The sequence below is a fragment of the Balaenoptera physalus genome, assembly GCF_965194825.1.
Source record: "Balaenoptera physalus genome assembly, chromosome: 3".
Classification (NCBI taxonomy): Eukaryota; Metazoa; Chordata; class Mammalia; order Artiodactyla; family Balaenopteridae; genus Balaenoptera; species Balaenoptera physalus.
Genome location: NC_138890.1, coordinates 159,685,547 through 159,712,145, shown reverse-complemented (window position 1 = coordinate 159,712,145; position 26,599 = coordinate 159,685,547). Strand labels below are relative to the sequence as shown.

The window sequence follows — 26,599 nt, the reverse complement described above, 5'->3', positions numbered from 1 at the left end:
TGTAAATCAAATACAGCTGTCTTTTTCACTGAAAGAAAAAAAAGTATCCTGCCTTCTCATGTGCCCATTACAGTGGACCTGAGCTCCTGCTGCCCCCAGGCGTGGAGGACCTCGTGGGTACAGGCCAGTTCCCAAGTGGCTCAGGAGCGGAGGTGGGCAGGGGCGCGGGCTTTGAACCTTGTGTGTCTCTCCCCTCAGCCGGGGCAGAGAGGGTTCCCCGGAGCGTTGTGTCTCCCAAGCTGAGGTGGACTGAACTTCTTCCCTGTAAAGAGAGAACCTTTCCCTGGGTCTTAGAGTGAGTGACAGCAGGCACATCGTGGTTATATTTGTTTATCTGTGACAAGAAGACCTCAACTTTGCTGTGAGATCGCTAAAGTGACAGGAAAACTGAGTGCTCTGTGTCTTCCAAATCGCCTGCCAGGATAGGTTGAAATGCTGTGGAAGCAGCAGAATGGCTGAGAGGACAGGGGAAGTGGAAGAGATGGCCAGCCAGGCCGGCGTGGGCGAGGACAGTCAGTCACCACCCAGATGTGAAGGGCTGAGTGGCACTGAAGTCAGCGGACCCGATCAGCTCTGTGTCATTTTACTTGGTATTTAACAAATGAACTGGGAGTTCAGTTTGTAGCTAAGGCTGGCCTCGAACCGTGAAATGCAAACGTAGCCAATCGAATTATTAATATAAATGTTGGGTCCCTCAGTTTTGCACCTGAAGCAGTGCAAGACTCGGGTGCATCGATTCCTTCCTCTGAAATCTGAAATAAAGAGAAAAATCACTCAAACTGAGAGTTTATTAGATCAGTTTTATCCACGGTGTAGCCCTCTCTTGTTTCTTAAACATTTGTTAAACTCAGTTTGGGGTACTCAGCTGATTGTCATGACAGAGGACTGGTACGGCCACTGCTTATAGACCTACCTTGTACTGCACTGTTCCTCATGCTTGGATATTCCAGCATCTTCTCCCACATATACCTCACTGATTCATTCAAAGTTTGGAGCCTGTAACATGTGATGGTACAATTCTCCTTTCCCTTCCCGCTCCCCCAGGCTCCTCAACCTTCCTCTTTTATTTCTTGCTGTCATTTAGAAACTGGGGTCCCAGACAAGCCCTTGCGGAAAAGGCTCTTTATCAGAATTCTGCTTTCAGGTCAGCTGGTGTAATAGACCTGCAGATCTAAGCACGCATGTCTCGGGTGGAGTATTTGCTGGCATTTGTCAAGGTCTCATGTATCTTCTGTACACGCTCAGGCATCTTTCCTGTAGGGCAAGTTTTGAGTAATGTTTTGAGTTTAGTTGAACCTCAGTTGTTTCACAACTACTTAAAATCCTGTGCCTGTACCACAGCGTGACTATTCCACTAACATAACTCTGAAACATGTTAACATAAAGAGGCATTTGGAGGAGAACGGTGGTGAGTGGCCTGGCCTCCTTGTGTTTGTTTATAGGGGAGGAAGCTGAGGTCCAAGTTGCTCGACTGTCTAGGACCAGACCTGGAGCTCAGTTCCTGACTCCCTGGGGCCTGCTCATTCCTCTACCCCGAAGCCATCCCACTAGGTGACCGCTTCACAGCCTCACTTCCTGCTTTATATTTACATGAGTGTATTTAAGGGAAGGGAAAACAGAGTGGTGGCTCACCATTTCTTTTTTTTCTTTTTTCTTTTCTTTTTTGTTTTTTTGCCACACCGCATGGCTTGTGGGATCTTAGTTTCCTGACCAGGGATTGAACCCGTGCCCCCTGCAGTGGGAGTGCGGAGTTCTAACCACTGGACCACCAGGGAATTCCCACACCATTTCTGACATGCATGTTAGAAGTCAGAAGGGACCAGCAAGAGAGAGGCTGTTAGGCAGGATTAGGTATGGTGGAGTAACAGAACAACCCCAAATAAGTGAATTAAGTTTATTTCTTTTATGGCAAAGCTCAGACATGGCTCCCCAGGGCTGGAATGGGCTCCATAGTGTCAGAGGCCCAGGCTCCTTCCACTTTGTTTCCACCCTGCAGGGGTTTCACGCCCACAGCTACTTCCTGATCCAAGATGGCTGCTGAATGTCAGTTATCACACCTACATTCCAGCTAGGAGGGAGGAGGGAGGGCAAGGAGTACACACCCCTCTCAATAGAACCTTTTGAAAACTGCACATAGCACTTCTTGGCCAGAATTCACTTACAGGGCTATACCCAGCACGTAGGGAAGGTGGAATGCCAGCCAAAGTCAGGATTCTAGTCCTGTGGAAGAAGAGAGAAGAGATACTGGGGTTGGCTGGCAGTCTCTGTCGTGGAGACGTGTGGACTGGATTCTGACTACATCAGTTCATCTTCTTTATTCAGCAAATATTTATTAACTGTCTACCGTGTTCCTAGGGACCGAGAAAGCAGAGAGAAAACAGACACAATCCCAGTCCTGAAGACATGCACCTACACAGGGAGACAGACACTAACCAAACACAAACACAGTTGTATAAACTGTGATGCGTGCTGTGAAGGAAAAGCACACCGTGTGCTGTGAGAGAGTGTAGCAGGGATGTGACCAAGCCTGGGGGTTGGGATCGGGTCAGAGAAGCTTGGCCCCAGGAAGTGACATTTGAGCTGAGAGCTGGAGAGTGAGTAAAGTGAAGAGTATTCCAGATGAGGGAAGAGCACGGGCAAAGGCAGGCCGGGAGGCAGGAGTGAGCCCTGATGGAGGAACGGAGGGCCGCCAGTCATCTTGGAGCAAGAGGAAGAGGTGGGAGAGTAGGGAAGAGTCAGGGCCAGACCAAGGGGGACCCTGGAGGCAGGGTGAGCACCTGTCCTGGTTTGCCTGAGACCAAGGATGTCCTCAGACAGGGAGCTTTTCAGCACTAAAACTGGGGGAGCCCCAGGCAAGCCAGGAGGAGTTGGTCAGCCTCCCCGGAGGTCACATTAGTAGTTGGGTTCCTTTATTATTATTATTATTTTTTTTTAAATACCACAAACAGTGGTTTTTAAATTAATTTATTTATTTTATTATTTATTTTTGGCTGTGTTGGGTCTTTGTTTCTGTGCGAGGGCTTTCTCTAGTTGCGGCAAGCGGGGGCCACTCTTCATCGCGGTGCGCGGGCCTCTCACTGTCGCGGCCTCTCTTGTTGCAGGGCACAGGCTCCAGACGCGCAGGCTCAGTAGTTGTGGCTCACGGGCCCAGTTGCTCCGCGGCACGTGGGATCTTCCCAGACCAGGGCTCGAACCCGTGTCCCCTGCATTGGCAGGCAGATTCTCAACCACTGCACCACCAGGGAAGCCCAACATGGTATGTTTTAATTTCAAATTTCATTGACTTATTAAATGTATGTGTGTTTATATTTATATGTACGGTATATATACAAAATACATATATATGTATGTATAGCATATACACAAAAATATATACTAAACCATGAATCCTGTGACTTTGTTATAGTCCTTTATTATTTCCATAATTTTCCAAAATTATATTTTTCTGCAGAGACAATCATGTCATCTGCAAGTATAGACAGCTTTATTTAATCCTTTCCAAGCCAAATACTTTCTCTTTTTTTTTTTTTTTCTTGTTTTAATGTACTAGCTAAAAATCTCAGTAAAACGGAGAGTAGGAAGAGCAAAAGAGAATATCTTTCCTTTTTTCTGGATTTTAGTGAGAAAGTTTTCAACTTCTTAACATGATATATAAATATTTTTATTTCACGTAATGCTTGTGTCTGGTTTTGGTATTATGGTAATGCTGACCTCATAGAATGAGTTTCCTCAGCTTCTGTTTTCTGGAAGAGATTGTGGTAATTGGCACCCTTTCTTTTGATTTGGTAAAATTCACCGGTGACTATCTGAACTGAAGGTGTCTTTTTTGGAAGGTTTTTGATTATTGATACAATTTTTTTTTAATAGATATGGGCCTGATAAGATTACCTGTCTCTCCTTGTGTAAGTTTTAAGCATTTGTGTCTGTGAAGAAATCATTCTGTTTCATCTAAATTATAGAGTTCTGCTTGTTGTTCTTTACTGCCTTTTTAACATTCATGAAACAGGTCAGGATGACGTCTCTTTGATTTCTGATACTGGTAATTATTTTTTCTTTTCTTTTCTTTTTCTGTTAACCTGGCTAGAGGTTTATCAGTTTTGCTGGTCTTTTCAAAGAAGTTTTTGGTTTCATTGATTTTCTCTACTAAAGTTTTCAGTTTCAATAACTTATGCTCACATATGTATTATTTCTTTTTACTTTCTGCTTACACTAATATTAAATTGTTCTTCATTCTCTAGTTTCCTGAGGTGGAGCTCAGATTACTGATTATAGATCTTTCTTCTTTCTGAATATATGCACTTAATTTTCCTCTCAGCACTGCTTTCTCTGTATCTACAATTTTTTTTAAATTTTTAATTCTATATAATTGCTTTTTAAAATTCCTCTTGAGACTTTTCTCTGTGATCCACATGAGCTTGAGAAAAATGTATCTTTTATTGTTGTTGAGTGGAGTAGTCTATAAATGCCAGTTATATTAGTTTGATTGCTATTACTGTCCAGGTCAAGTCTATCCTTACTGATTCTGTACCTACTTGATCTATCAGTTTTTGCTTCACATATATTGAAAGCTTGATGTCAGATTCCACAACTTTAAGAGTTTTATGTCTTTTTGGAGAATTGATACTTTTATTAATATGTAATGTCCCACCTTTTCCTTGGTATTTTTAATTAAAAAAAAATTTTTTTTTAACATCTTTATTGGAGTATAATTGCTCTACAATGTTGTGTTAGTTTCTGCTGTATAACAAAGTGAATCAGCTATATGTATACATATATCCCCATACCTCCTCCCTCTTGCATCTCCCTCCCACCCTCCCTATCCCACCCCTCTAGGTGGTCACAAAGCACCGAGCTGATCTCCCTGTGCTATGCGGCTGCTTCCCACCAGCTATCTATTTTACATTTGGTAGTGTATGTATGTCCATGACACTCTCTCACTTCGTCTCAGCTTACCCCCACTGGAATGGTTTTGACCCAGAAAGAATGTCACCAATAAACAGTCTCAGTATGAAACAAGATAGAGAACAACCCCTCAGGGAGCTGACTGTAAGGCTGGAGGCAAGGCCCCTCCTACACTTTTCTTCACTCCCACATGGAGCAAAAGACTCAGTTATGTGTTTATTCCAAATCTTGTAAAGCAGCACTGGCTGTAGGGGCTAACCCTGCCCTTTGTTTCCAGGTGTCCCAAGCTGATTCTTAAATCAACTTTGTTGAAATTAATATGCCTACTCCAAAGTTTTTAGTTTAGTATTAACTTCATATGCCTTTCTTATTCCCTTTCCATTGTTTGAATTATTGGAATTTATTTTTAGAATAGTTTTGAGCTTGCAGAAAAATTGAGCAGAATGTTCAGAGTTCCCATATACTCCCCCTCCCACTCCTTCCCTTGCCCTCATTATTAACATCTTGCCTTGGTGTGGTAAGCATGTTAAAATTGAACCTACATTGATACATTGTTATAAAATAAAGTCAGTTATTTTAAGGGCTCACATTCTTTGTGATCTACAGTTCTGTGGGTTTTGTCAAAGGCATGATGTTATGTACCCACCATTACCACCACATCATGTGGAATAGTTTTACTGCCCTAAAAATCCTGTCTGCTCTAGCTGTTCATCCTTCCCTCCTCCCCTCCCCAATCCCTGGCAGATTGTTCTTTTTTTCACTGTGAATGTGAAAAATTCCAGATTTTCTCCAAATATATTATGGCAGATTATACTCCAACACGTGGAAGGGAAGTATTATCACAGTAGTTTTTTTTCAAATATAATCAGACTGGGTTTATGCCTCTCCTACAAAGATTGATCATAATAAAGTATATTGTCTCTAACACTTGTTCACCTGAGTTTGGATTATATAAGAACTACTGAAATAGGCCACCAATCTTCCAACTCTTGTGCTAGAAAGAGCCTCTTTTTTTTTTTTTTTTTTTTTGTCGAAACCATACTAGCCTCTAATGAATTCAGCCAATTAAAGGAACTAAAGGTTTCTTTTCTCATTGTTCCTATGATCTATATACTCTGTGTGCCTACAGGATGCCAGTATTAAGAGTTCATTCCTTGCATATTCTCTGTCCATCACCACTGCCCTATGCTATGAGGAAGTGCTTCTTCTCCACCCCTCACTTGGGTTACAGAAGGATTAGTCTGTATAACCACTTACTCTAGGCTAAGTGAGGTCTTTGAGTGCCTCATAAGGCCTCTTTAGCCATAGTTCTTGATGCTCTGGACTTATTGGCATGTTCATAGGAGTTTTTGTGGAAATGTAGTTACCTGGAAGTGCTGAGGTGTCTGTTCGCTTGTTTGAAACTTGAGTAACGTAAACAACTTGTTCTTCTGCTTAATCCCCAAGGATTGACATGGGGATGGTTCAATTTCTCCTTTTAGTACATTCAGTAGACTAACGCAGCAATGTGCTGTGTTCTCCTTCAATAGTCCTTGTTGCTCCCATTTACTACCCACATGGTAAGAAAGCTGTCCTACATGTTTATCTCAAACTTACATGGAGAAATTTGAGAAGAGTCAATTAGTAGATCCATCCCTAATGTCAACTACTAGTAAGGGTCTGTAGAGGCAAACATAGATACATATATCCATATCTGTCTGTCTGTCTGTCTGTCTATCTATCTATCTATCTATCTATCTATCTATCTATCTATATCTCCTCTGGAAATTTTTTTCCGTGATACATTAGTTGGTGGGAACGAATTTTTCATAGAATATGTAAAGGCCATTCTGTGTGTACATGTTTGTATATATTTCATAATTTTCCATGTATATGTAGATAGAAATCTACACACCAAAGTTCTACTTCATTTATGTAATTATTAAGGTTATTTTTATAATGAAATGTTAAGATTTCAAAGAATTTTTATCTCCTAATTTTCTCCCAAATATTAATTTAATTACATAGGGGAACATGTCATCTAAATTCCTAAATAGTTATATCAATATTGATGCTAATTTTCAACGCTTTTTTCATCAAGTGTATATATTAATAAGATGTGTGAAATTTTTTAATTCTAGGAATAGCTTTAGGTATAGATTTTTGTTTTGATTTCTATGTGTGTGGTGTGTTTTATTATATATTAGTCTCTTAAATCAAATAGAAAACAAAAAGTGGAGCTACAAACCAAAGTTACAACAGTATTAGCTTTTCTCATCGCCCGTCTATCTACTTTTGCCAGAGGTCTTTATTTCTTCATAAGGCTTTGAGCTACTGTGCAGGGTCCTTGACTCCAACCTGAAGAACTCCCTGTGGCAGGCGGGTCTGGTGGTTAAGAACTCTCTCAACTCTTGATTAACTGGGAATGTCTTGATTTCTCCCTCATTTTCGAAGGAAAGTTTTGCTAGATATAGGATTCTTGGTTGACGGTTTCTTTCCTTCAACACTTGAAGTACATTGAGCCATGCCATCTGGCCTCCGAGGCTCCTGATGAGAAATCTGCTCATGACCTTCCTGGCAAATCTTCTCTCAGCTTCATAGAACTTTCATAATGTACCTTATCGTGTCTTATGCGGCAGAACATTTTGTATAGTATCGTGAAGTCAGTTAAGTTGTAACATTATTTTGAGACCAGAATTTAAGGAAAAGGAATTGAATATTTCAAGTGTAGACATTATGAGGTCTTTAAAATTATTACAGATTTTCAAACGAGAAATAAAAAGGCCACTAAAGTATCCTACAGATTTTAATTTATAACAAAGTGAATACCAATGTCTAATAACACACGTAAAGAAAAATTTCTTTGGGATCCTTTTTCCTAAGTGTAAAGGGGCCTTGAACTCAAGAAGTGAGAAAACCCCTGTGGTTTACCCCCAGCTGTGATGCGTCCATTTCTTGCTCTGACCTCAGAGTGCACCACTGTGATGTACTTCACAGAGCCCTGTAAAAGGGGCAGCTGGGCCCAGGTTTTTGGTCCTTAGAGCCCAGGAAGCTGCTTTTGGTGACCTGACGGCCTTGGACCTACAGTTAGCTTGTTTTTTCCTTGTTTCTGCCATTTTGTTGATTTGTTTTTCTCTTTTCTCTACTCTTTTTTATTTTTCTCATTTTTCTTTCTTCTTTGCCTTCTTCTCATTTTTCTCTCTTTATCATTTCTTTTAGTTTTAAATTTTTTCTTCTCCATTTTTTGGTGTTTCTTTTCCATTTCTTCTGCTTTCTTTTCTTCCTTTGTTCTTTCTCTCATTTGTATCTTAATTTTAGTTAGTATTGCTAGATTAGTACAGTTAGCATAGTCAGTACTGTTGGTATAGTTAGCATAGCTGGTGTAGTTAATACTTGATTAGCATAGTTAGTGTAGTTAGTGCTAGTTAGCGCCGTTGGTACAGTTAGCGTAGTTAGCGTTGTTAGTAGAGACAGCACACTTAGCACTGTTAGTACAGTTAGCATTGTTAGTTAGCGTAGTTAGCGTTGCTAGGTAGTGCTGTCAGTCAGTGTAGTTAGCAGGTCACCACGATGCAGGGCCTCACAGCCAACTCTGCTGACAAGGAGGCTCATATTGATGGCTTTGAGATCCTCCGCACCATTGGTGAAGGCACCTTCGGTAAAGTGAAGTTGGCGCGGCACATTCTGACCGGGACACAGGTGGCTCTCAAGGTGGTTAAGAAAAGGCGTCAGAGCGTCGCAAGTGTCCAGGCACTTTTCCGGGAAGTGTGCGGTATGAAGCTCCTGAATCACCCCAATATTGTAAAACTGCTGGGGGCGATTAACACAGAGGAGGCATTTATTCTGGTGATGGAGTACCTCAGTGGGGGGGACATGTACCACTATTTGGAGATCCATGGCCGTATGACAGAGGCGGAGGCCCGAGGCCCGTTCCAGCAGCTGCTCTCCGCCCTGCAGCACTGCCACCAGAGGGGCATTGTGCATCGGGACCTGAAGCCACTGAACCTCCTCTTTGATTCGAACATGAATATCAAACTTACAGACTTTGGCCTCAGCAACAAGTGTGATGACTCTGGACAAATGGACACAATCTGCGGCACACCCCTTTACTGTGCCCCGGAAATCTTCCTGGGGCAGAGCTACAGCGGCCCTGCGGTGGACGTGTGGAGCCTGGGAGTAGTGCTCTACGCCATGGTAACTGGGTCCCGGCCCTTTGTGGGAAAAGACTTCCAGGAGCTGCGGAAGCAAGTCCTACAAGGGAAATACCACATCCCACCTTATCTGTCTTTGGAGATAAGGGATCTATTACAAAAAATGATTGCCCTCAACCCCAGTGACAGAGGCACCTTACCTGACCTCATGAGGCATGCTTGGTTAAACATGGGCCAGAAGGAGCCACTCCAGCCACCCTGTGAAGAGGACCTGAAGGTGACAACGGTGACGACTCTGGGCTTGACTTGCGACCAGATCCAGGATGCTGGAACAGGCAGTGTGAGCGCCAAGAAACCCCAGGTAGGGGCCTCCATCGTAACTGTGAGGCCCTTCTGTCGCGGGGACCTCAGCGGCAGTGAACTCGAGCCTTCTCCAAGCCCTGTGGTGTCCCCCCTGAAAAGCAGGTGGCTCTACCAGGGAGAAAACGTGCAGCTGCAGGAAGACCAGCAGGCGGGGCAGAAGACCGGTGAGTCTGCCTGTCCCCCACCCAGCCTGCAGTCGAGGACTGCCACCCCCAGCCCAGCCCCCCAGTGTGGCACTGGGACATCCCCCTCCACCAGCAGCAGGATTGGAGCCCCAGAGGGAACCAGCTGCCCCCCGGGTGTGTCCAACACTGGAGGGTCCTCCCACACTGGGCAGCCTGAGAGTGTGTCCTCATCCACTCCCTCTGGCCACAGCCAGAAAAAGCAAGGGGTGGCTAGGAGAATCTGGAACTTTGTTTTGAAACATCTTTGTTGCAAGCTGCCCAGCATGCGGCGTCATAATAAAGTGAGCCCATGTGAACCCCATGCATGACCGAGGCAGGAAGGTCAGGCCGCCGCGCTCCCTGGGGCCCGGTGCAGGGGAAGATGAGGGTGTTCTCTGCGCGGCCTTCAGAAGCATCGTATCCAAGAGCCTGGCCAGCTCAGAGGATGGTCCGGAGCAGCCCGGGCGACCGAAGGCGAGGCCACCGTGGCTGCAGGTCTGCCCCTCAACCCCCACCTGGGTGAAACTTCAGAGACTGGACTGTCATTCCTGGGTCACGTCTCCCCTCCCCCACTCTTCTGTCTTCCGTGTTGGTGGGGGAGGGGGATAGTTCTTGTTCCAAGGACTCCTTGGTTCTTCCAATTCTAGTTAATAAACTTGATGCTCGGGCTTCCCTGGTGGCGCAGTGGTTGAGAATCTGCCCGCCAATGCAGGGGACACGGGTTCGAGCCCTGGTCTGGGAAGATCCCATGTGCCGCGGAGCAGCTGGGCCCGTGAGCCACAATTACTGAGCCTGTGCATCTGGAGCCTGTGCTCCGCAACAAGAGAGGCCGCGACAGTGAGAGGCCCGCGCACCGCGATGAAGAGTGGCCCCCGCTTGCCACAACTAGAGAAAGCCCTAGCACAGAAACTAAGACCCAACACAGCCATAAATAAATAAATAAATACTTTACAAAAAAAAAAAACAAAAAAAACTTGATGCTCCAGAAAGATGTATCACACCCTGCTTTGCATCTGCTGTGATGTATAGTGCTCAGGGAGACACCTAGAAAGACAGAAGCTGAGAGATTGGAGTGTGGATGCAATAATAGAGTTACTAGGAATGGGAGAAGTACAATTTAAACTCAATTAGTGGGGCGCACACTTCCACTCCAGCACAACGCAGTGCTTTACATGTTTACATGGCCCCAAGGTATTATAGGACACATTCCCATTAGCTCTGTTGCTTCTGGGCCGTGCTCAGGAACTAGGTCAATACAGATGCTCCTGGGTGGGGATCCAGCGTCCACGTTGCTCAGTTCCATCCTTTTCCATAAGCCCGAGCTCACCCCCAGCCTCCTCCCCACAAACAGGTGGAGGTCGGCTCACGACTCTCACAATCCTCAGGTTCTTCCAACCTGCTTTCATCCTTGGGGAAAACCAGCCCGTCGTTGGCTTGTCTTTCCCAAAGTTATCATCCTCTTTATTTCTAACGTGGAACACCTACCTCTTTATTCAATTTCAGATTTTATAAAATACTGGAAAAGTCTTTGGCTTTAAGCTGCTTTTTTCTGCTTTCCTACAACAAATGTCCATTGAGAAAGAAAACAGAAAATCATTACCTAATTGAAATTGTAGGAGCAAATATATGTAGAAAAAATATATATACCTTAATACTGTCCCATTTCTATAGGTATTTCTGATCAGTGCCATTTGTATAGCTTCACTATTAATTGTCAATTCCTTTGGGGTAACCTGGAGTCCCTACTGAAATGCAAACATTCTCTGAGAAAACAGCACTGCTATTACCACTTAACTATGCTTTAAGGTACATTAATTTGTCAGCTTTGTTGGTATGACCACTGACAGTCACTAGACTGCAGCTCGTTAAGATTGGTTATAAAATGTGTTTTGCTGGAGGGCGGGGGAGAGGAAGTTTCTGAGCCCAGTTGATATTCTCAGACGAATTCACAGTGTGGTCTTGGGGGCTGTTCCTGTCTCTGGAATAGAAGCGGCCAGAGAGTGAAGAATTACAAGAACATTTACTTCCTTCATTTCCTCTTTAGTTCTAAATATATCTCAATTTCCAAAAATAAAAGGCTATGTAATATATTTCCAGTTTTTCTTTATTAATAGGATCAGTAAATAATTAATAAAAGCAAATTAAAAGTGAACTTGTCACAAAGGGAACAATCCTTTGTCTGACATTAGTGAACAGCCTGGTTTTTAATATAAAATATTTTATAAAGGCAAATTATGCTGAGTTGCACTCAGGGTAATTAACTTTTCAGATGCAGTAGCTTTAAACTATTTATGTTGCTTGAAAATAATCACTTGTAAGCAATTTGTTTCAATTTTATAAACTAGGGCCAGTTATTATAGGTATTACAGAAGCAGTAATTGCTATTCAGCAGGGTGACGCTTTGCTCTGTCCTCTCAGCGACTCCTGGTTGGAGATACGGGGGCCCAGGACGACGGTAGGGAATTTGTAGCTGCTTTGCTTTTAACATCATTGTGTGAAGGCTGCAAGAGACTAGCTTATAAACTATGAGAGTCAGGCAAAGAGTTTGAACCTACACTATAAAATCCTGTAGTTCTACCCTCTTTACAATATCTGGCAAATCATTCATTTCACTAGGTTTATAGAGAGCCATTTAGTAAAATGAAATGGGTATCCTATGGGTAAAGATTTAATGTCTAGTGCAATCTAGGGCATTATAGTGCTACCTTCCAGCTCTTCTCTCCCAGTGTCTTATACTGGAGGTAGTGATGTGCACATATCTATTCATAGTTCCTCATTCCAATGAACTGTAAGGTCTTGAAATTGAAGGCATGACTTAGCAAAACTTTTTTCAAGGAGCAGGCACACAGCATATGAGTGCTGATTACATTTCATAATTAAATTCGTTTTTTTTTCTAATATAAACATTGAATTTCTCCTTAGCTTTCATACTAAGAAGACCTTGCAACTCACAAGATTTGACAAATAACTCACCTCTTTGATTACATGTTTATTTGCGTATTACTTTTTACCTGATATGAGAAAGAACACAGCTAAATACAGTTGTACTGGGAGTTTTGTACACATGTGGAGGGATGAAAGAGAAAGGGTGTCGCTAACAATGGATTCTGACAGCAAGAGGGAGGCAGGAGGTCCTTAAGGACAATCCCTATTATTAGTTAGTGGTGGAGCTGAGGGGGGTCTGTATTCCAGTGATGTTTGTTTCTGTTCTGTTTTTATCCTCATAATTGTGTATCTGAGCAGCAACCCCCTGATTGGTTTTGTATTGGTTATTAATTATTTACTAATTACTAATTATTAATACAACCTCTGTATATATTTTGTAAAATTTATCTATATTTTATAAAACATATTTTATGTTATTTATTAGATAAAACTTTTTGTAATCTTGTAAAAAACATTAGCAAGGGTTAAAATGATCATCCAATTTTTTTTCTCTATAGTAAATATAACAGGGACTTTTGGGAGAAAGAACCATTTTAATGTGTGTAATCTTCCTAAACTGTATATGTGGGAATCCATATGAAAATGCCAGGCTGGCCAAACTTACTAGATACATAAATACATACTCGTTAAAATGTTGAATGATGGTTCAAAATCATGGCTCAGTTTGGAACCATGACTAGAAAGAGCTAGGAGAATGGCAGTTAGAGAAATACTTAGTATTTCTAAAGGGATGTGGGGCACAGTACCTCTTAAACATGGCATGCCCAAGAGTCACATGAAAAGGAATTGTAGTAAAGGGGTTTTGACTTTTCAGTTCTCATTCAAGATTATAAACCAACTCTGGAATCATATGTGAACCATACCTAATCCTTGCTTGTTGCTCAACCTATTGTGTCTAACTCTGAGAAGCAGATTTCAGAGGGACAAAGGGAAAGAAGTTTGCAACACTAGGCCTATGAATTAAGCCCTGCTTAGTTCTCCTCTTTGATTTTACTGTGTACTGATATAGTATACGTCAAAGCATTTTATATAGTCTGCACACCAAATAATTCACACTGAAATGTAGTTATGGCACTAAAAATATCTTGCCAAAAGCCATTCTCCACAGAAGAGGAGTGAATGTGTGTTCCCAAACTTAACTTAAAGTGATAACCTTATAAAATCCTTTGAATATCGGATGTGACTGGTGTGTAAACTAGATAGTGTCCTATTCAAAGATGCTTCAGGGTGTTTCCTGAAATAGATGTACTTATTTGGATTGGCTGTATTTTCTGTCACTCCCTGTCTGAATTACAGGAAGCGCTTCATCGTTAGGTGACCTGATTTGACCCCAGTTCCTCTCCCACAACTTCTCTATATGGTAGCCAGAATTGTCATTAACAAACAGAAGTTCAGTCTTTCTAAATTAGCTCCCATTTCACTCTGAATATAAACCAAACTCTTCAAAATGACTTAAAAGCCCCACATGATTACCCCTCCCTTAGTTCTCAGACATCTCACATCACTGAGATGCAGCGGGAGCTCCGGTTCACCTTCTGCTTCTCCGGTGACGCTAGCTTCATAGCTTTCTCCAAACATACCAGACAAGTTCCACATTTAGGATTTTGCTCTGACTCTGAATGGGTCAGTTTTCCCCAGATATCTTCATGGGTGAAGTCCCTCACTTCTTCAAATTTTTGGCTCAACTATCACCAAAAGGAGGTCTACCCATACCAGCCTAAGTAAAAGTATAATCCACCCCCAGGCCCCGCCTACAATTGAAAACCCTTTCCTTGTTCTTTCATTCCATAAGGCTCATTGCCTTTTAATGTAAAATATCATTTATGTGTCCATGTTTATCATTATCTGCTGCCCCGTCGCTTCTAGAATATAAGCTCCACAAAGGCAGGCATCTTTGTTTGATTCACTAAAGTATCTTTGGAAAGTGAAATAAAACCTGGCTCATTGTGGGCCATCAATACATTTTTTTTTTTTAAGTTGAATTAAATGAAAAGGAGACAGGAACAAATCACGTTTTGGCCTACATGTAAATGATAGCATTAAATTGTCAGTTGTCCTTGGAAACAATTGGAGAAAAGTTAGAAAATCTTTTTTTCCCCCCTTTAAAAATCAGCAAATTGTATAGAATTGAGAATTGACCTTGGAGCAATTTAGAATCCATGTGTTGTTTGAATTTTGACTAAGCAAAGTTCACCAGATTAATCAAGCAAACAAACCTGAGTCTAAATGCAGACTTCCTTACGAAGTAGATATTAAATGATCTTACAAGTATAGGAGGGAACTGCTCCCAGGAGTGGGGTTGACCGGTGTCAGAAGCTAATAAAGGTTTGAATATTAAAATAAATAGAATTAAATTAAATTCAGCATTAATGATCATGAACAATGAAGTAAGTTTCCAATGCTATATATCAGAAAGACCTTCATAAGAAAAAATGTCATTTGATTAGTTTCAATAAGCTTTATTATGCTCAACAAATCAAGGAATGATCTACTTAATTTTTCATATTAAAAGTTTGTAATTTTCATCTAGTTTAATGTTCACAGGCTTTCAGAATTTTTGTTCACTTGATATTTTTTAATTAAATCCTTAGGTTGTGAAGTTTTTCCCCTAAAGTAAAATCTTCCTTGCATTTTACAAATAAAAGTTACCTGTTGCAATATTCAGATAATATATATTATGCCTCTGCTCCATCAGCATATTGACAGATTTGCTGCTGAGACATAATGGGTTGTTCTCTTGGTTAAGTCTTAAACTATACTGAGTATTACATATGAAAAACTGCAAGTAGTGATTTGATAGAATGTCCTCACCTTCTTTTTCCTGTCCTTTATGTTTCATTATGAGGAATTGAAATATAACCCTAAGCAAGACCCCGTTGCAAAATCATTCCTTTCCCTTTTGAGTAATGATTTTCTGGTAGTGAAAATGTGAAATAATGAAAAGGTTAGAATATGCTTTAATTCATTCTTGCAAAGGTTATGATTACATCATTATTTGGGTCAAAATCAAATCATTGCTTCCATTCTTCATATGTTAGACAGATTAGTGTCAGATAAGTACAGCATAGTATTTGTGTCAACACTTAAGGATAATATGTTATTGTAAACCTTTATTAATCTTAATGACTTTCAAATGTACCTCGTGCTTGAATATTTATTTCTTTAAATGTCAACTCACCTTTTAAGCTATTGCTCATGTAAAACAAAAAGCAATCTACCTAGACTCAGGAAATGTTTCTCATGTGGCTGTTTAAACATAGCAACCAGGATGTAAAGAGTTTGAAAATCAATTACATGCTTTCAGAATCTAATCAGCAACACTTGATTGGAAGTATCAACCCACAAGTACAGAAAAAGGAAATCGCTTCAATAAACGTCACTGATATTTCCTAGCATTTTGTACTTCGGTACCAACAGGAAACTAAGAAATGTTGCTAGGATGTTAGCGTCAAATGTTTCAGCCTTCATGACCATTCATTTTCAATATATTTAATTCATTCAAACAAGTAAGGATTAGCGTCATAGTAAACTGTCACCAGTCTATGAATAAGCAAGTACACCTATGTCTCTTACCCCCCTGGGACAATTACACCCTCTACATGGGTCTGTATTATTATCTCTGAAACTTTCCAGTTGCATTACTGTCACCCATGTGCTTGAAAATCCAGGTTTACTGTCAAACCATAATAACACAAAGAGATTTAATCTTTTGAACTGTAAACTATATTAAATCTAATAATAGGCATGAAGAAAAAAATCCACACCACATGTCAATTAAAACTTCCTAATTTGAACATATGTATGGTACACTTCTATTAAATTTTTGTTTGTTTTCTCAAAGGATTATTATGTTCTGTATACTTAAATCTAAAATGTTGCTATCTCACAGTCTTAATAAATAATACTCTATGGCTCCTTATTAACTTTAAATGATTTTTAAATTTTAAAACTGATTAAATGTTTAATTTTATTTTTATTACTATTTTTTATCCTGGAGGGACACTTGAGAAACTGGTCAAGTCTCAGAAAATCTCTATGTTAAAAAAAAAAATCTCTATAGAACACTATACATAAGAATGATTAGTAATTGTAGATATCATAGCCTGCAAATAATTTTCAGTGATCTTTTAATTAGACAACATTTTCCTCTAGGTCTGTTTATTTTGGCCAACGCATAAATTCTAGTTTTATATTTAGTTTTCTCTTCTCTTCCCACAAAGAACACCGACTCTAATGAAAATTATTAATGTAGGAATAGGAAATTGCAGCTTCTTCCTCCCTTTTTTCGTTAAAAAAGCTCTGCTCGATACTGTTTCTTTATCTAACTAGGCCTAAATATAACAAATTACTACTATACGATATTCTAGTGAGGTATGTTTTCTGGCATATAACATGTAAAATAGTAGGGCTTTTTGGCTTGATGTAGTTCAGTGATTTAAGTTGAATAAAGAAAAGGTGGATATATTTTCTGGAAAAATAAATATATAAAAAGCAGATACTAGAGGGGAGTTAACACTTAGAAACAGAGAAAACCACAGGGTAAAAGGTGAGTTTCTCATTTGTTTTGCTTTTAGCCTGAGACTACTCCAGAGTTACATCTGACAGGGAGGCTAAAGCTTCAATAGAAATCAGCCTCATTCTTGTGGAGAACTAGAAGACAGAGTTCAGGGCAGTCATAGCTTCTGGAATCTGAAGGTGAAAATGGCAGAAAGTACAGAGTTAGGGAGGAGAAGCCCCAAACTCTGTGTATAAATTTTACCCAAATATCTGACTGACCCCTGAACCAGACAAGCATGGGACTGACTTCAAAAAAGCCAGCTACAGCTCAAAGAAGAGAACGTAAATTTAGCTGCCTCCCGTTTCAAAGCAACCATTCAAAGCAAATGGATTTCAAAGCAACCATTTTAACTACTCATCACATCACAATATTCTTCTTCTTCTCTCAAAGTCACATTTTGAGGCTGAGAAGATTCAGAGAAAGGAACCCTTCTTAATCATATACTTGTATTTAAAGGAAGGGGGAAAAAACTGCACAATTTTGTTGGTCAGATCTTCCAGTTGGCTTACAATAAGTCTTAAGACTTATTGATATTCACTCTATCTCTGATTCCAAACAGCAATAGGAGGATTTCAAGATTTCATTTTGCAGCATGACTTTTGTATTTAGTTTCTGTAAACTCCAAAAATCTTATGCTTGAAGAAAAAATATTTTCTCCAGGGTCTGGTGGAGACTTGTGCAACTGGATAATGTCATGACAAATGACTGTTAAGTGGACTAGTTTCTGCAACCCTTTTTCATCTTCAAAGCACTCAGCAAAATCTGCTTTATTTTAGTGTTATTAAAGGACTTCAGAAAACATTTCAGAAGAGCTGAAAATAACACCTGTCAAGCTGAATTGGGGGATGGGGATATCTGGATAGATTCTCTAGACAGATGATCCTGAAGAAGTTGTCTGTGCTGGAGCCCTGGAATCCTCAGAGTTCACAGAGGTGACTCACCAGTCCTTCCTAGTGAAAGCTAACAGTTTATGCCTGACAGAGAACACTGTAGTAGCCTCTCTCACAAGGGCAACAGGTGACCACCTTTCCTCGAGAGATTCATTTCTTCTCCCGTGGGTCACAGGCTGGGAATTAACATTAAATTGCAACCTAATCCAACTGGAATGTGTTGATAAGAAAGAGCATACACACTTATAGAGGAGATATAAGAATTAGCTTATATTAGCAGGAGTTGAAGGAATGACCCAGGGATTGCACTTTGGGGGTACTTGCTGAGTAGGCCAGAATATAAGACTGCATAAGCAAGAATTCTCAGGACATGAGGATTGAACACTCAGGCAAGGGCCCCAGAAAATAGAGCTATCTCAACACTCTAGAAGAATGAAGAAAGAAATGTCCCATGTTGAGCAACAGACATAGCTGAGTTGCCATGACAGAATAAAGAGGCTACAGGAAGAGAGAAAGCTGGATAGAATAAATTACGTGAGTCCAGAAAACCTACCAGAGGAGAGGTTTTCAGGAGGAGCCAGAATACATACCATTCGCCAGGGCCATCCAAACTGCATTGATGAGCGGCATCGGCAACACAACAGGTTAAGTGGTAGCGCTCTTCCGTAAGGCTGAGTTGATGACGAGGGAGGCAGTAACAAACTTGGAATTGTTAATCTATGGATCTCAAAATAACAGGAGTGACCTCCAATGTCAGAAAAGCAGCTAAGGTTCATGTGACCTAAAGGTGGTGGTAAAGATAGTGAGCATCGTGTTCCAAAGGGCAAAAGAGACAGGCAGCCAGCTTGGGTGCTGTTAACGTCTTACAGCAAGAAAATGGCACGCATGGCGGAGCAGAAAGAGAACCGTAGTCACTCCAGTAAAAAGTCATAATTCTCTACTCAGTTTCTGGAACTGTGTCTATTTGAAGATCCATAGCTCATTTATTGGTGAAGAGCCAGATAGCTAGAACAAAGGGTTTTTTGCAACAATGCAGTCAGTACATATGACAAGGATTTCTTCAGTTCTTCCGCAGAGAGACATATGGCCTTTTCCTTAGGTGACAGTAAATTAAGGGGAGAGCTACAGTTTGATTCTGAAGGCTGTCTGCTGGCAGAATTCCCTTAAGAGGCTAATTAGCTATGGCCCACCCATATTATAGAGGGTAATCTGTTTTACTCAAAGTTTACCGATTTAAATGTTAATCTCATCTAAAAAATACCCTCACAGAAACATCTAGAATAATATTTGACCAAATATCTGGTTGCCGTGGCCTAACTAAATTGATACAGAAAAGTAACTATTCCTTTATGTAATATTTTTTCTGTCTTCATTTTCTCCTTCCTCTTCTCTCTGTTCTCTTCTTTCTCCTTCTCCTTCTTCTTAATATCCTTATGCCTTTGTTTGTGTAGAAAGGAGATTAAGAGGTAATAACCAAGAAAGATACATGCAAACACTAATCAACTGCATTTTTATGGTAACCTATAAAGATCAAACTGTGAGAAATCATGATTATTATAAAATAGTGTTATTAATCATGACACAGAGGTTTTGTGTGAAATGAATATTTTGATTTTATATTTTTCACATGCTGATTCTTAATTTACTTCCCAATTAACTTACAAAGTTTTTCAGTTTTTGACGGCAACGATGATTTTTTTAAAAAAAAGTGTTACTCATAGTTTTCCTGACAGCAATATGCAAGAAAAATGCTATGTTTGATAAGTCTGAAACTTACTTAAAAGATTGCAGTCTTTACTTCTGTGTTCTCTGTTAAATGTCAGCTATGTTTGGCCATTTACTTAGAGCTAAAATGAGTAGTCAGTTAACCTGATAAGATATAATTCACAGTGCATTTTTCAAGATGATCTGAGGGAGAGTCAGGTGAGGTCCCCAAAGCAAGTTGTGCATTCCATTCCTGTTGTTTCATATACTGAGAACTGTTGTTTCGTGAAGAAAAATTCAATCTACGCTTTTTATTATTTATTTTTCTTGTTATGTAAAGACATGCAATAATATTTAGAAAGGGCTAATTTCTACTTCATGCACTTTGGAAAAGAAGAAGTATGGAATGACAAAACCCTAAACTTTTAGCTAGTTGGCATAACTTACTGATGGGAAAATCTTGATACATTCATTTAACTAAGAAGTATTTTTTGTGTATACTATATCAGGTCAGGCACTGTACTATACAATGAAATTATGGTAAATATAAGGTACATTGTGTGCTTCCTCTTAAAGCTTGTAGACTATGGAAAAGAGATAGAAATAAAAATGTCAAAACCATTATTATAGAATGGGAAGTACGGGGTGTTATTCCCTGGGCCCCTAATGAAGAGTCAGGGAGTTTGATGTATTCAAGTATAATGGAATATTTAGAAGACAGGAAAAAAATATTCCTGTATCAATTGGTAGAGAAGTCACTAGTATTTTTGTGTCTGGGAGAAAATGCAAACTATCTTTTGGATTACCATTCTTTTTCAGACTTTTCCATGGCCTGGACCCTTCTCAGTGATGCTGGCTTAAAGGGATTAGGGATCTTTTTGCCCCAGGAAAAGTTACAACAGTGGTGGCAATAGCTAGAACAGATAGTGTTACATCCTGTTGCAGATACTCCTTGAGAGGAGGGGATGATGTTATCACAGATTATGAACCTGGTATCTTCTCTTTGGACGAAAAACATGATTAGAACCTCTTTCTAGATTGTCCAGAATGAAGTCCACTCACATTAAAGGCTCCAAAGACCTCAGAGGGGAACTCACGAGGAAGCAAGAGGGCATCTTTATTTGAGATCCAGAAATATCTCCAGGACCTGTTGGTTTGTCTAGATTATTCCTCTGTGGTTATGTTTTGAGTCTTTGCAGCACCAGCCACCCAGGCACAGTGGCAGACCCCCAAAACAGAGACTGGATGTGACTGTGCATAAGAGTTCTAGCCTTGGACAATAAGCGTGAGCCTTTGTGGGACCCTAGAGAATCTTTCCAGGAATATGACTCACTAGATGAATCATCAAAATAGAGACCAAGATTCACGAGAGTGTGCTAGACATTTTTTTTCCAGTTAAGGTTTATTGGAACTCTGTGGTCTAATTTACAATGCTCCAATCTTCCAGCAGTCAAGGAAAATTTTTGCAACTGATATTTTTGTAATTTGGAGCTTCCGGCAAAGGGAGGCAGCTTCCATCCAGACGTGCCCCTTGGGGTTTTGGACTCCCTGGGGTTTTAATGACCCTGACATAACTAGTAGGTACGCTGCTTTTATTTTTTGTTTTGTTTCTGTTGTTTTGGTTGTTGTTTTGTTTTGAAGACAAGGTGTTAGAAACCACAAACACTTTTTTGTTTAATTTTTGTTGAAAGAGGGTAAGATTTAACTGGGTTGGAGATATACACTATCCATTGGGGTGGGAAAAATTACTTTAAAGTTTTTTAACACAATATATATATAGATATATAGATATATAGACACATACATACTACTGTATTTGAGGGAGATCTGATTATTGTTATAGTAACCTCTAAATACCTGATCAAGTATTTCAAAATGATTTGCTCAGTGGTCTGTTTAAAATTGTAATTTGAGTTTTTCTTTATAATGAAAATTCCCTGTAAATATTTCCTCTATGTCTGTATTTAGAAAGTGTTATTTTTGAAAATTAATTATACACGAGTAGACCTGTATGTTTATGTTACCTGAAAGATTGATTATAGTAGGTCTATCTATACATTAGACTAAGCATTGAGGGGATGAATATCCTTGTCTGAAGTTTCCAAATCACATCAAAGAAATAGAGCAAAAAATATATATGTAATTAACAATGATACAAAAATATTGGTCACTTTTTACATTTCATAAAGAATCATGGCTACAGATGATTTTAAAGTATTATTACTATTTTTAATTTCAGGCAGTTTTTTTTTATTGGAGTATAGTTAATTTACAGTGTTGTGTGAGTTACAAGTGTAGCAAAGTAACATTTTTTTTGTAATACAGTTTATTACAAAATATTGAGTATCGTTCTTTGTACTATACATAGGTCCTTGTTGTTTATCTATCTTATATATAGTAGTATGTATATGTTACTCCCAACTTCATAATTTATTCCTCCCCCCCACATTTCCCCTTTGGTAACCATAAGTTTGTTTTCTTTATCTGTGAGTTGGTTTCTGTTTGGTAAATCAGTTCATGTGTATCATTTTTTCTTTTTTTAAGTTCCACACTCCAGTGATATCATATGGTATTTGTCTTTCTCTGTCTGACTTAACTTCACTTAGTATGATTAACTCTAGTTCCATCCATGTTGCTGAAAATGGCATTATTTCATCTTTTTCATGTCTGAGTAGTGTTCCGTTTTATATATATATATATATGTATATATATATAAATATATACATATATATATATACACATATATATATATATATACACACATATATATATATATACCACATCTTCTTTGTCCATTCATCTGTCGATAGATATTCAGGCTGCTTCCATGTCCTGGCTATTGTAAATAGTGCTGCAGTGAACACTGGGGTGCATGCATCTTTTTGAATTATGGTTTTCTCCAGATATGTGCCCAGAAGTGGGATTGCTGGATCATATGGTAGTTCTATTTTTAGTTGTTTAAGGAACCTCCATACTGTTCTGCATAGTGGCTGTACCATTTTACATTCCCACCAACCGTGTAAGAGGGTTCCCTTTTCTCCACACCCTCTCCAGCATTTATTGTTTGTAGACCTTTTGATAATGGCCATTCTCACTGGTGCGAGGTGGTTCCTCATTGTAGTTTTGATTTACCTTTCTCTAATAATTAGCGATTTGAGCATCTTTTCATGTGCCTGTTGGCCATCTCTATGTCTTCTTGGGAGAAATGTCTATTTAGATCTTCTGCAATTTTTTTCATTGAGTTTTTCTTTTTATATTGAGCTGTGTGAGCTGTTTGTATATTTTAGAGTTTAATCCCTCATGGGTTACATCGTTTGCAAATATTTTCTCCCATTCTGTAGGCTCTTTTCGTTTTGTTTATGGTTTCCTTTGCTGTGCAAAAGATTTTCAGTTTAACTAAGTCCCATTTGTTTACTTTTGTTTCTATTTTCATTGCTCTAGGAGGTGGTTCCAAAAAGATTTTGCTACAATTTATGTCAAAGTGTCTTCTGCCTATGTTTTCCTCTAGGAGTTTTATAGTATCCATTCTTACATTTAGGTCTTTAATTCATTTTAAGATTATTTTTGCGTATGATGTTAAAGAATGTTCAATTTCATTCTTTTACATGTAGCTGTCCAGTTTTCCCAGCACCACTTATTGAAGAGGCTGTCTTTTCTCTACTGCATATTCTTGCCTTTGTTGTCATAGATTAATTGACCATAGGTGGCTGGGTCTACTTCGGGGCTCTCTTTCCTGTTCCATTGATCTATATTTCTGTTTTGTGCCAGTACCATGTTGTTTTCATGACTGTAACTTTGTAGTATGGTCTGAAGTCAGGAAGTCTGTTACCTCCAGCTCCGTTTTTCTTTCTTAAAGTTGGTGTGGCTAATAGGGGTCTTTGTGTTTTCATACAAATTAAAAAATTTTTTGTTCTAGTTCTGTGAAAAATGCCATCGGTCATTTGATAGGGATTGCGTCGAATCTGTGGATTGTCTTGGGTTATATGATCATTTTAACAATATTGATTCTTCCAGTCCAAGAACATGGTATATCATTCCAACTGTTTGTGTCATGTTTAATTTCTTTAATCAGCATCTTATGGTGTTCAGAGTACAGTTCTTTTGTCTCCTTAGGTAAGTTTGTTCTTAGGTATTTCATTTCTTTTGATGTGATGGTAAATAGGATTGTTTCCTTAATTTTTCTTTCTGATCTTTTGTTGGCTTTAAGTGGGCTTTAAGGCTTCAGTTCCCCCCTATACTCCTGGTCTAACCACACACCTGGGGGGGCCTTCAGGCAGATTTTTTTAAAGCTATTTGAATGTATATTCAAGGGCAGCAACAAATCTCTCATCCTTGGATTTAATACATCTTTTTATTGCATTATAGATGAATTTACTTTACAAGATAGTTACTTACCTTTGCTGTGATAGATTCACCAGTTCTTTTATAATAAGTTTGGTTCAGCTCAGCATCTAAATTCTACAAAATTAGTCTTGCTCATGTCCATTTAGATGAGCGCCTGATTAAAGTACAATGGCAGTCTGACTTCTTAATATAAACCTTTACATTTTTTTATAGGAAAGTTTTACACAGTTTAACACAATAAAATTTGATGCCATTCAAACACTATATATTTGTCTTAGTTTATGTTTTCATTATGATGTGCTTGAGTTCTAAGGTTTGTGTAAGTGTATAAAGATTTCTAGTAGCATTTTCCCCAGAATAGTATTTTAATTTTTATAAGGAACTTGAAAATTAATAGTTAGTATATGAGGAGAAACATGTGAAGAATAAAGAGGTGAATAAAGATGAAAAATTGAAAATTGAGGATAATAATGAGGATGTGAACTAAAACACTGGCTGCATTGTCTTCTATGAATAATTTTCCAGACTTTACTGAGTATATCCATGTTTTCTCATTCTTCTCAAACATTGTAAGGGATTTCTTTCTTTTAAATCTCTCAGTAATTATTCTTGTTATCCTCTACTAGTGACTTATGAAAGAAATTTCTCCTGCCGTTACTTGATTTTCTCTGTTTCATTAACCTCTTCCTGTGTATTGGATCATCACATCAACATTCAAATATGCTCTAGAATCTCTTACCTCAAATAGAAAAAAAAAAAAAAAAAAAAGACAGTAAAAATATTAGTTAGATCTCTGAAATAAATGTCTGGTCTAGAAAATAACTTAATGATAGGAATTCTGGCACAGACATCACCTTCTTAAGTCCAGGGAAATGTCTTTCTTTTATTTTTTCCTCCTCCAACACATTACTGTGCATTGTCTTATTGGAACAAGCTACTAAATCTCTCCAACCCTTCAACGTGTCATTGAATTCATATTCTGCAACTTCCTGTCCCAATAATGTTAATCTCACCATTTCTTTTATCCCTTGTTTGATTATCTAGAAAGTAAAGATAATATCTGTAGCAGACATAAGTGGTTGCCTACCTCACTTTCAATCTCCCTACTTGGTTATTTTGTTCATGTTTTTAATTCTCTCCCATAGGACTCACTGTTAAATCCTGCGTACTCTAAGCTGATCATTAAAATCTTATTCTCTTTGCCAGTGATAGATGTAGGGATGATTATGAAACTTTGATCGTACCCTAAAGATAAAAAATATATTTTAATCATGGTTAAATTTGTATTCATCTTCATTTACATTTGGAGAAGTCTGCTGGAAAGAGTCTGGGGAAAGTTTCCCCTTTAAAAAAGAAAACTCACGCAAGAAGAGTTACCCACATTTTCTACTACACGTTCTCATGCTTACACACAGAGTCATAACCATTTTACTCTCATGAAGGGAGGAAGGCTGAGAACAAAGGTGCTGAGGAGGGCAGGTCAGAAAATAACGAAAAGAGCTGGGTTCTTGATGACATCATTCAGCCACTGAATTAAACAACCCTGGGGGTGCCTGACCTTTAGAGTCTTTGCTATATGAGGTAATAAATTTTTCTTACTGAATTGGGATTTTCTATTTTTTTCAGGCAAAAGAATCTTATATAGTGTAGTACTTACCCACAAGTCTGGTGAGATGATTTAATAAGTTAATTCACATATACCACATAGCAGAGAGCTTGGGACATAAAATACTTAAAAATGGAAATTATTACAATTGAATTTTCCCCTCTTCCTCTCCTTCTTCTCCTTCTTCTTCTCATAGTATTAGTATTAGTAATAATTAGTACTGTTTTATTTTACGATTTCATGCGGTCTAAGTAAATTTAATTTCCCCAATAGCAGTACCATGCATCTTTATGAAAGAAAACAAGAAACACTATCAAGCAATTAGATAAACACATAACATTTTCTGTAGTTTAAGAATCATCTTTTGGCTTACAAGATTTTCAAATGTAGGGGATTTTAAATGCCTCCTCCGTTCTTCATTACCTGCTGAGTTATCCATGACCTAAATATATGCCTCATCCTTATATTTTTACCATTAGACTCATATGCCTCCTTCAGGGGTGATGCATTCTACTCAATAATGACAGATAATGATATAAAATTTAAGCAAATAGTAATGTTATAAATGGACCTTAATCATTTCAAATCTTATGTTTCTCACTCAGAAAGGACCAAGCTTTCCAAAATAGTAGTGGACCAGATGGAAGAAATGTAATATTCAAAGGCAAATCTATATACGTTACTTCAGATATATCAAGTAAAGGTAAAAATGGATATTTGTTTCTGAAGAGAGATGAAACACCTTGCTAATTTTCATTAAGTACTTAGTCTTAATGAATTTCACTTAAATCATACGTAATTTTCAAATAGATCTTTATTGGAGTATAGTTGCTTCACAATACTGTGTTAGTTTCTGCTGTACAACAAAGTGAATCAGCCATATGCATACATATATCCCCATATCCCTCTTGAGCCTCCCTCCCATCCTCCCTATCCCACCCCTCTAGGTCATCGCAAAGCACCGAGCTGATCTCCCTGTGCTGTGCTGCTTC

At 39.0% G+C, this 26,599-nt stretch overlaps 1 protein-coding gene and 1 long non-coding RNA gene across 36 annotated transcripts in view; both read left to right on the top strand.

Annotated features, from left to right (window-relative positions):
* Positions 1-26,599, top strand: part of LOC309656873 — a 1,296,162-nt gene that overhangs the window by 82,848 nt on the left and 1,186,715 nt on the right. For all 35 annotated transcript variants that reach the window (XR_014261524.1, XR_014261525.1, XR_014261535.1 and 32 more), the window contains one exon: positions 3,102-3,256. This is a non-coding gene — a long non-coding RNA (uncharacterized lncRNA). The remainder of the gene's footprint in view (positions 1-3,101; positions 3,257-26,599) is intronic.
* LOC309656857 (serine/threonine-protein kinase MARK2-like) overlaps positions 1-26,599 on the top strand; it is a 145,305-nt gene that overhangs the window by 106,329 nt on the left and 12,377 nt on the right. The gene's annotated exons all lie outside the window — the stretch shown is intronic.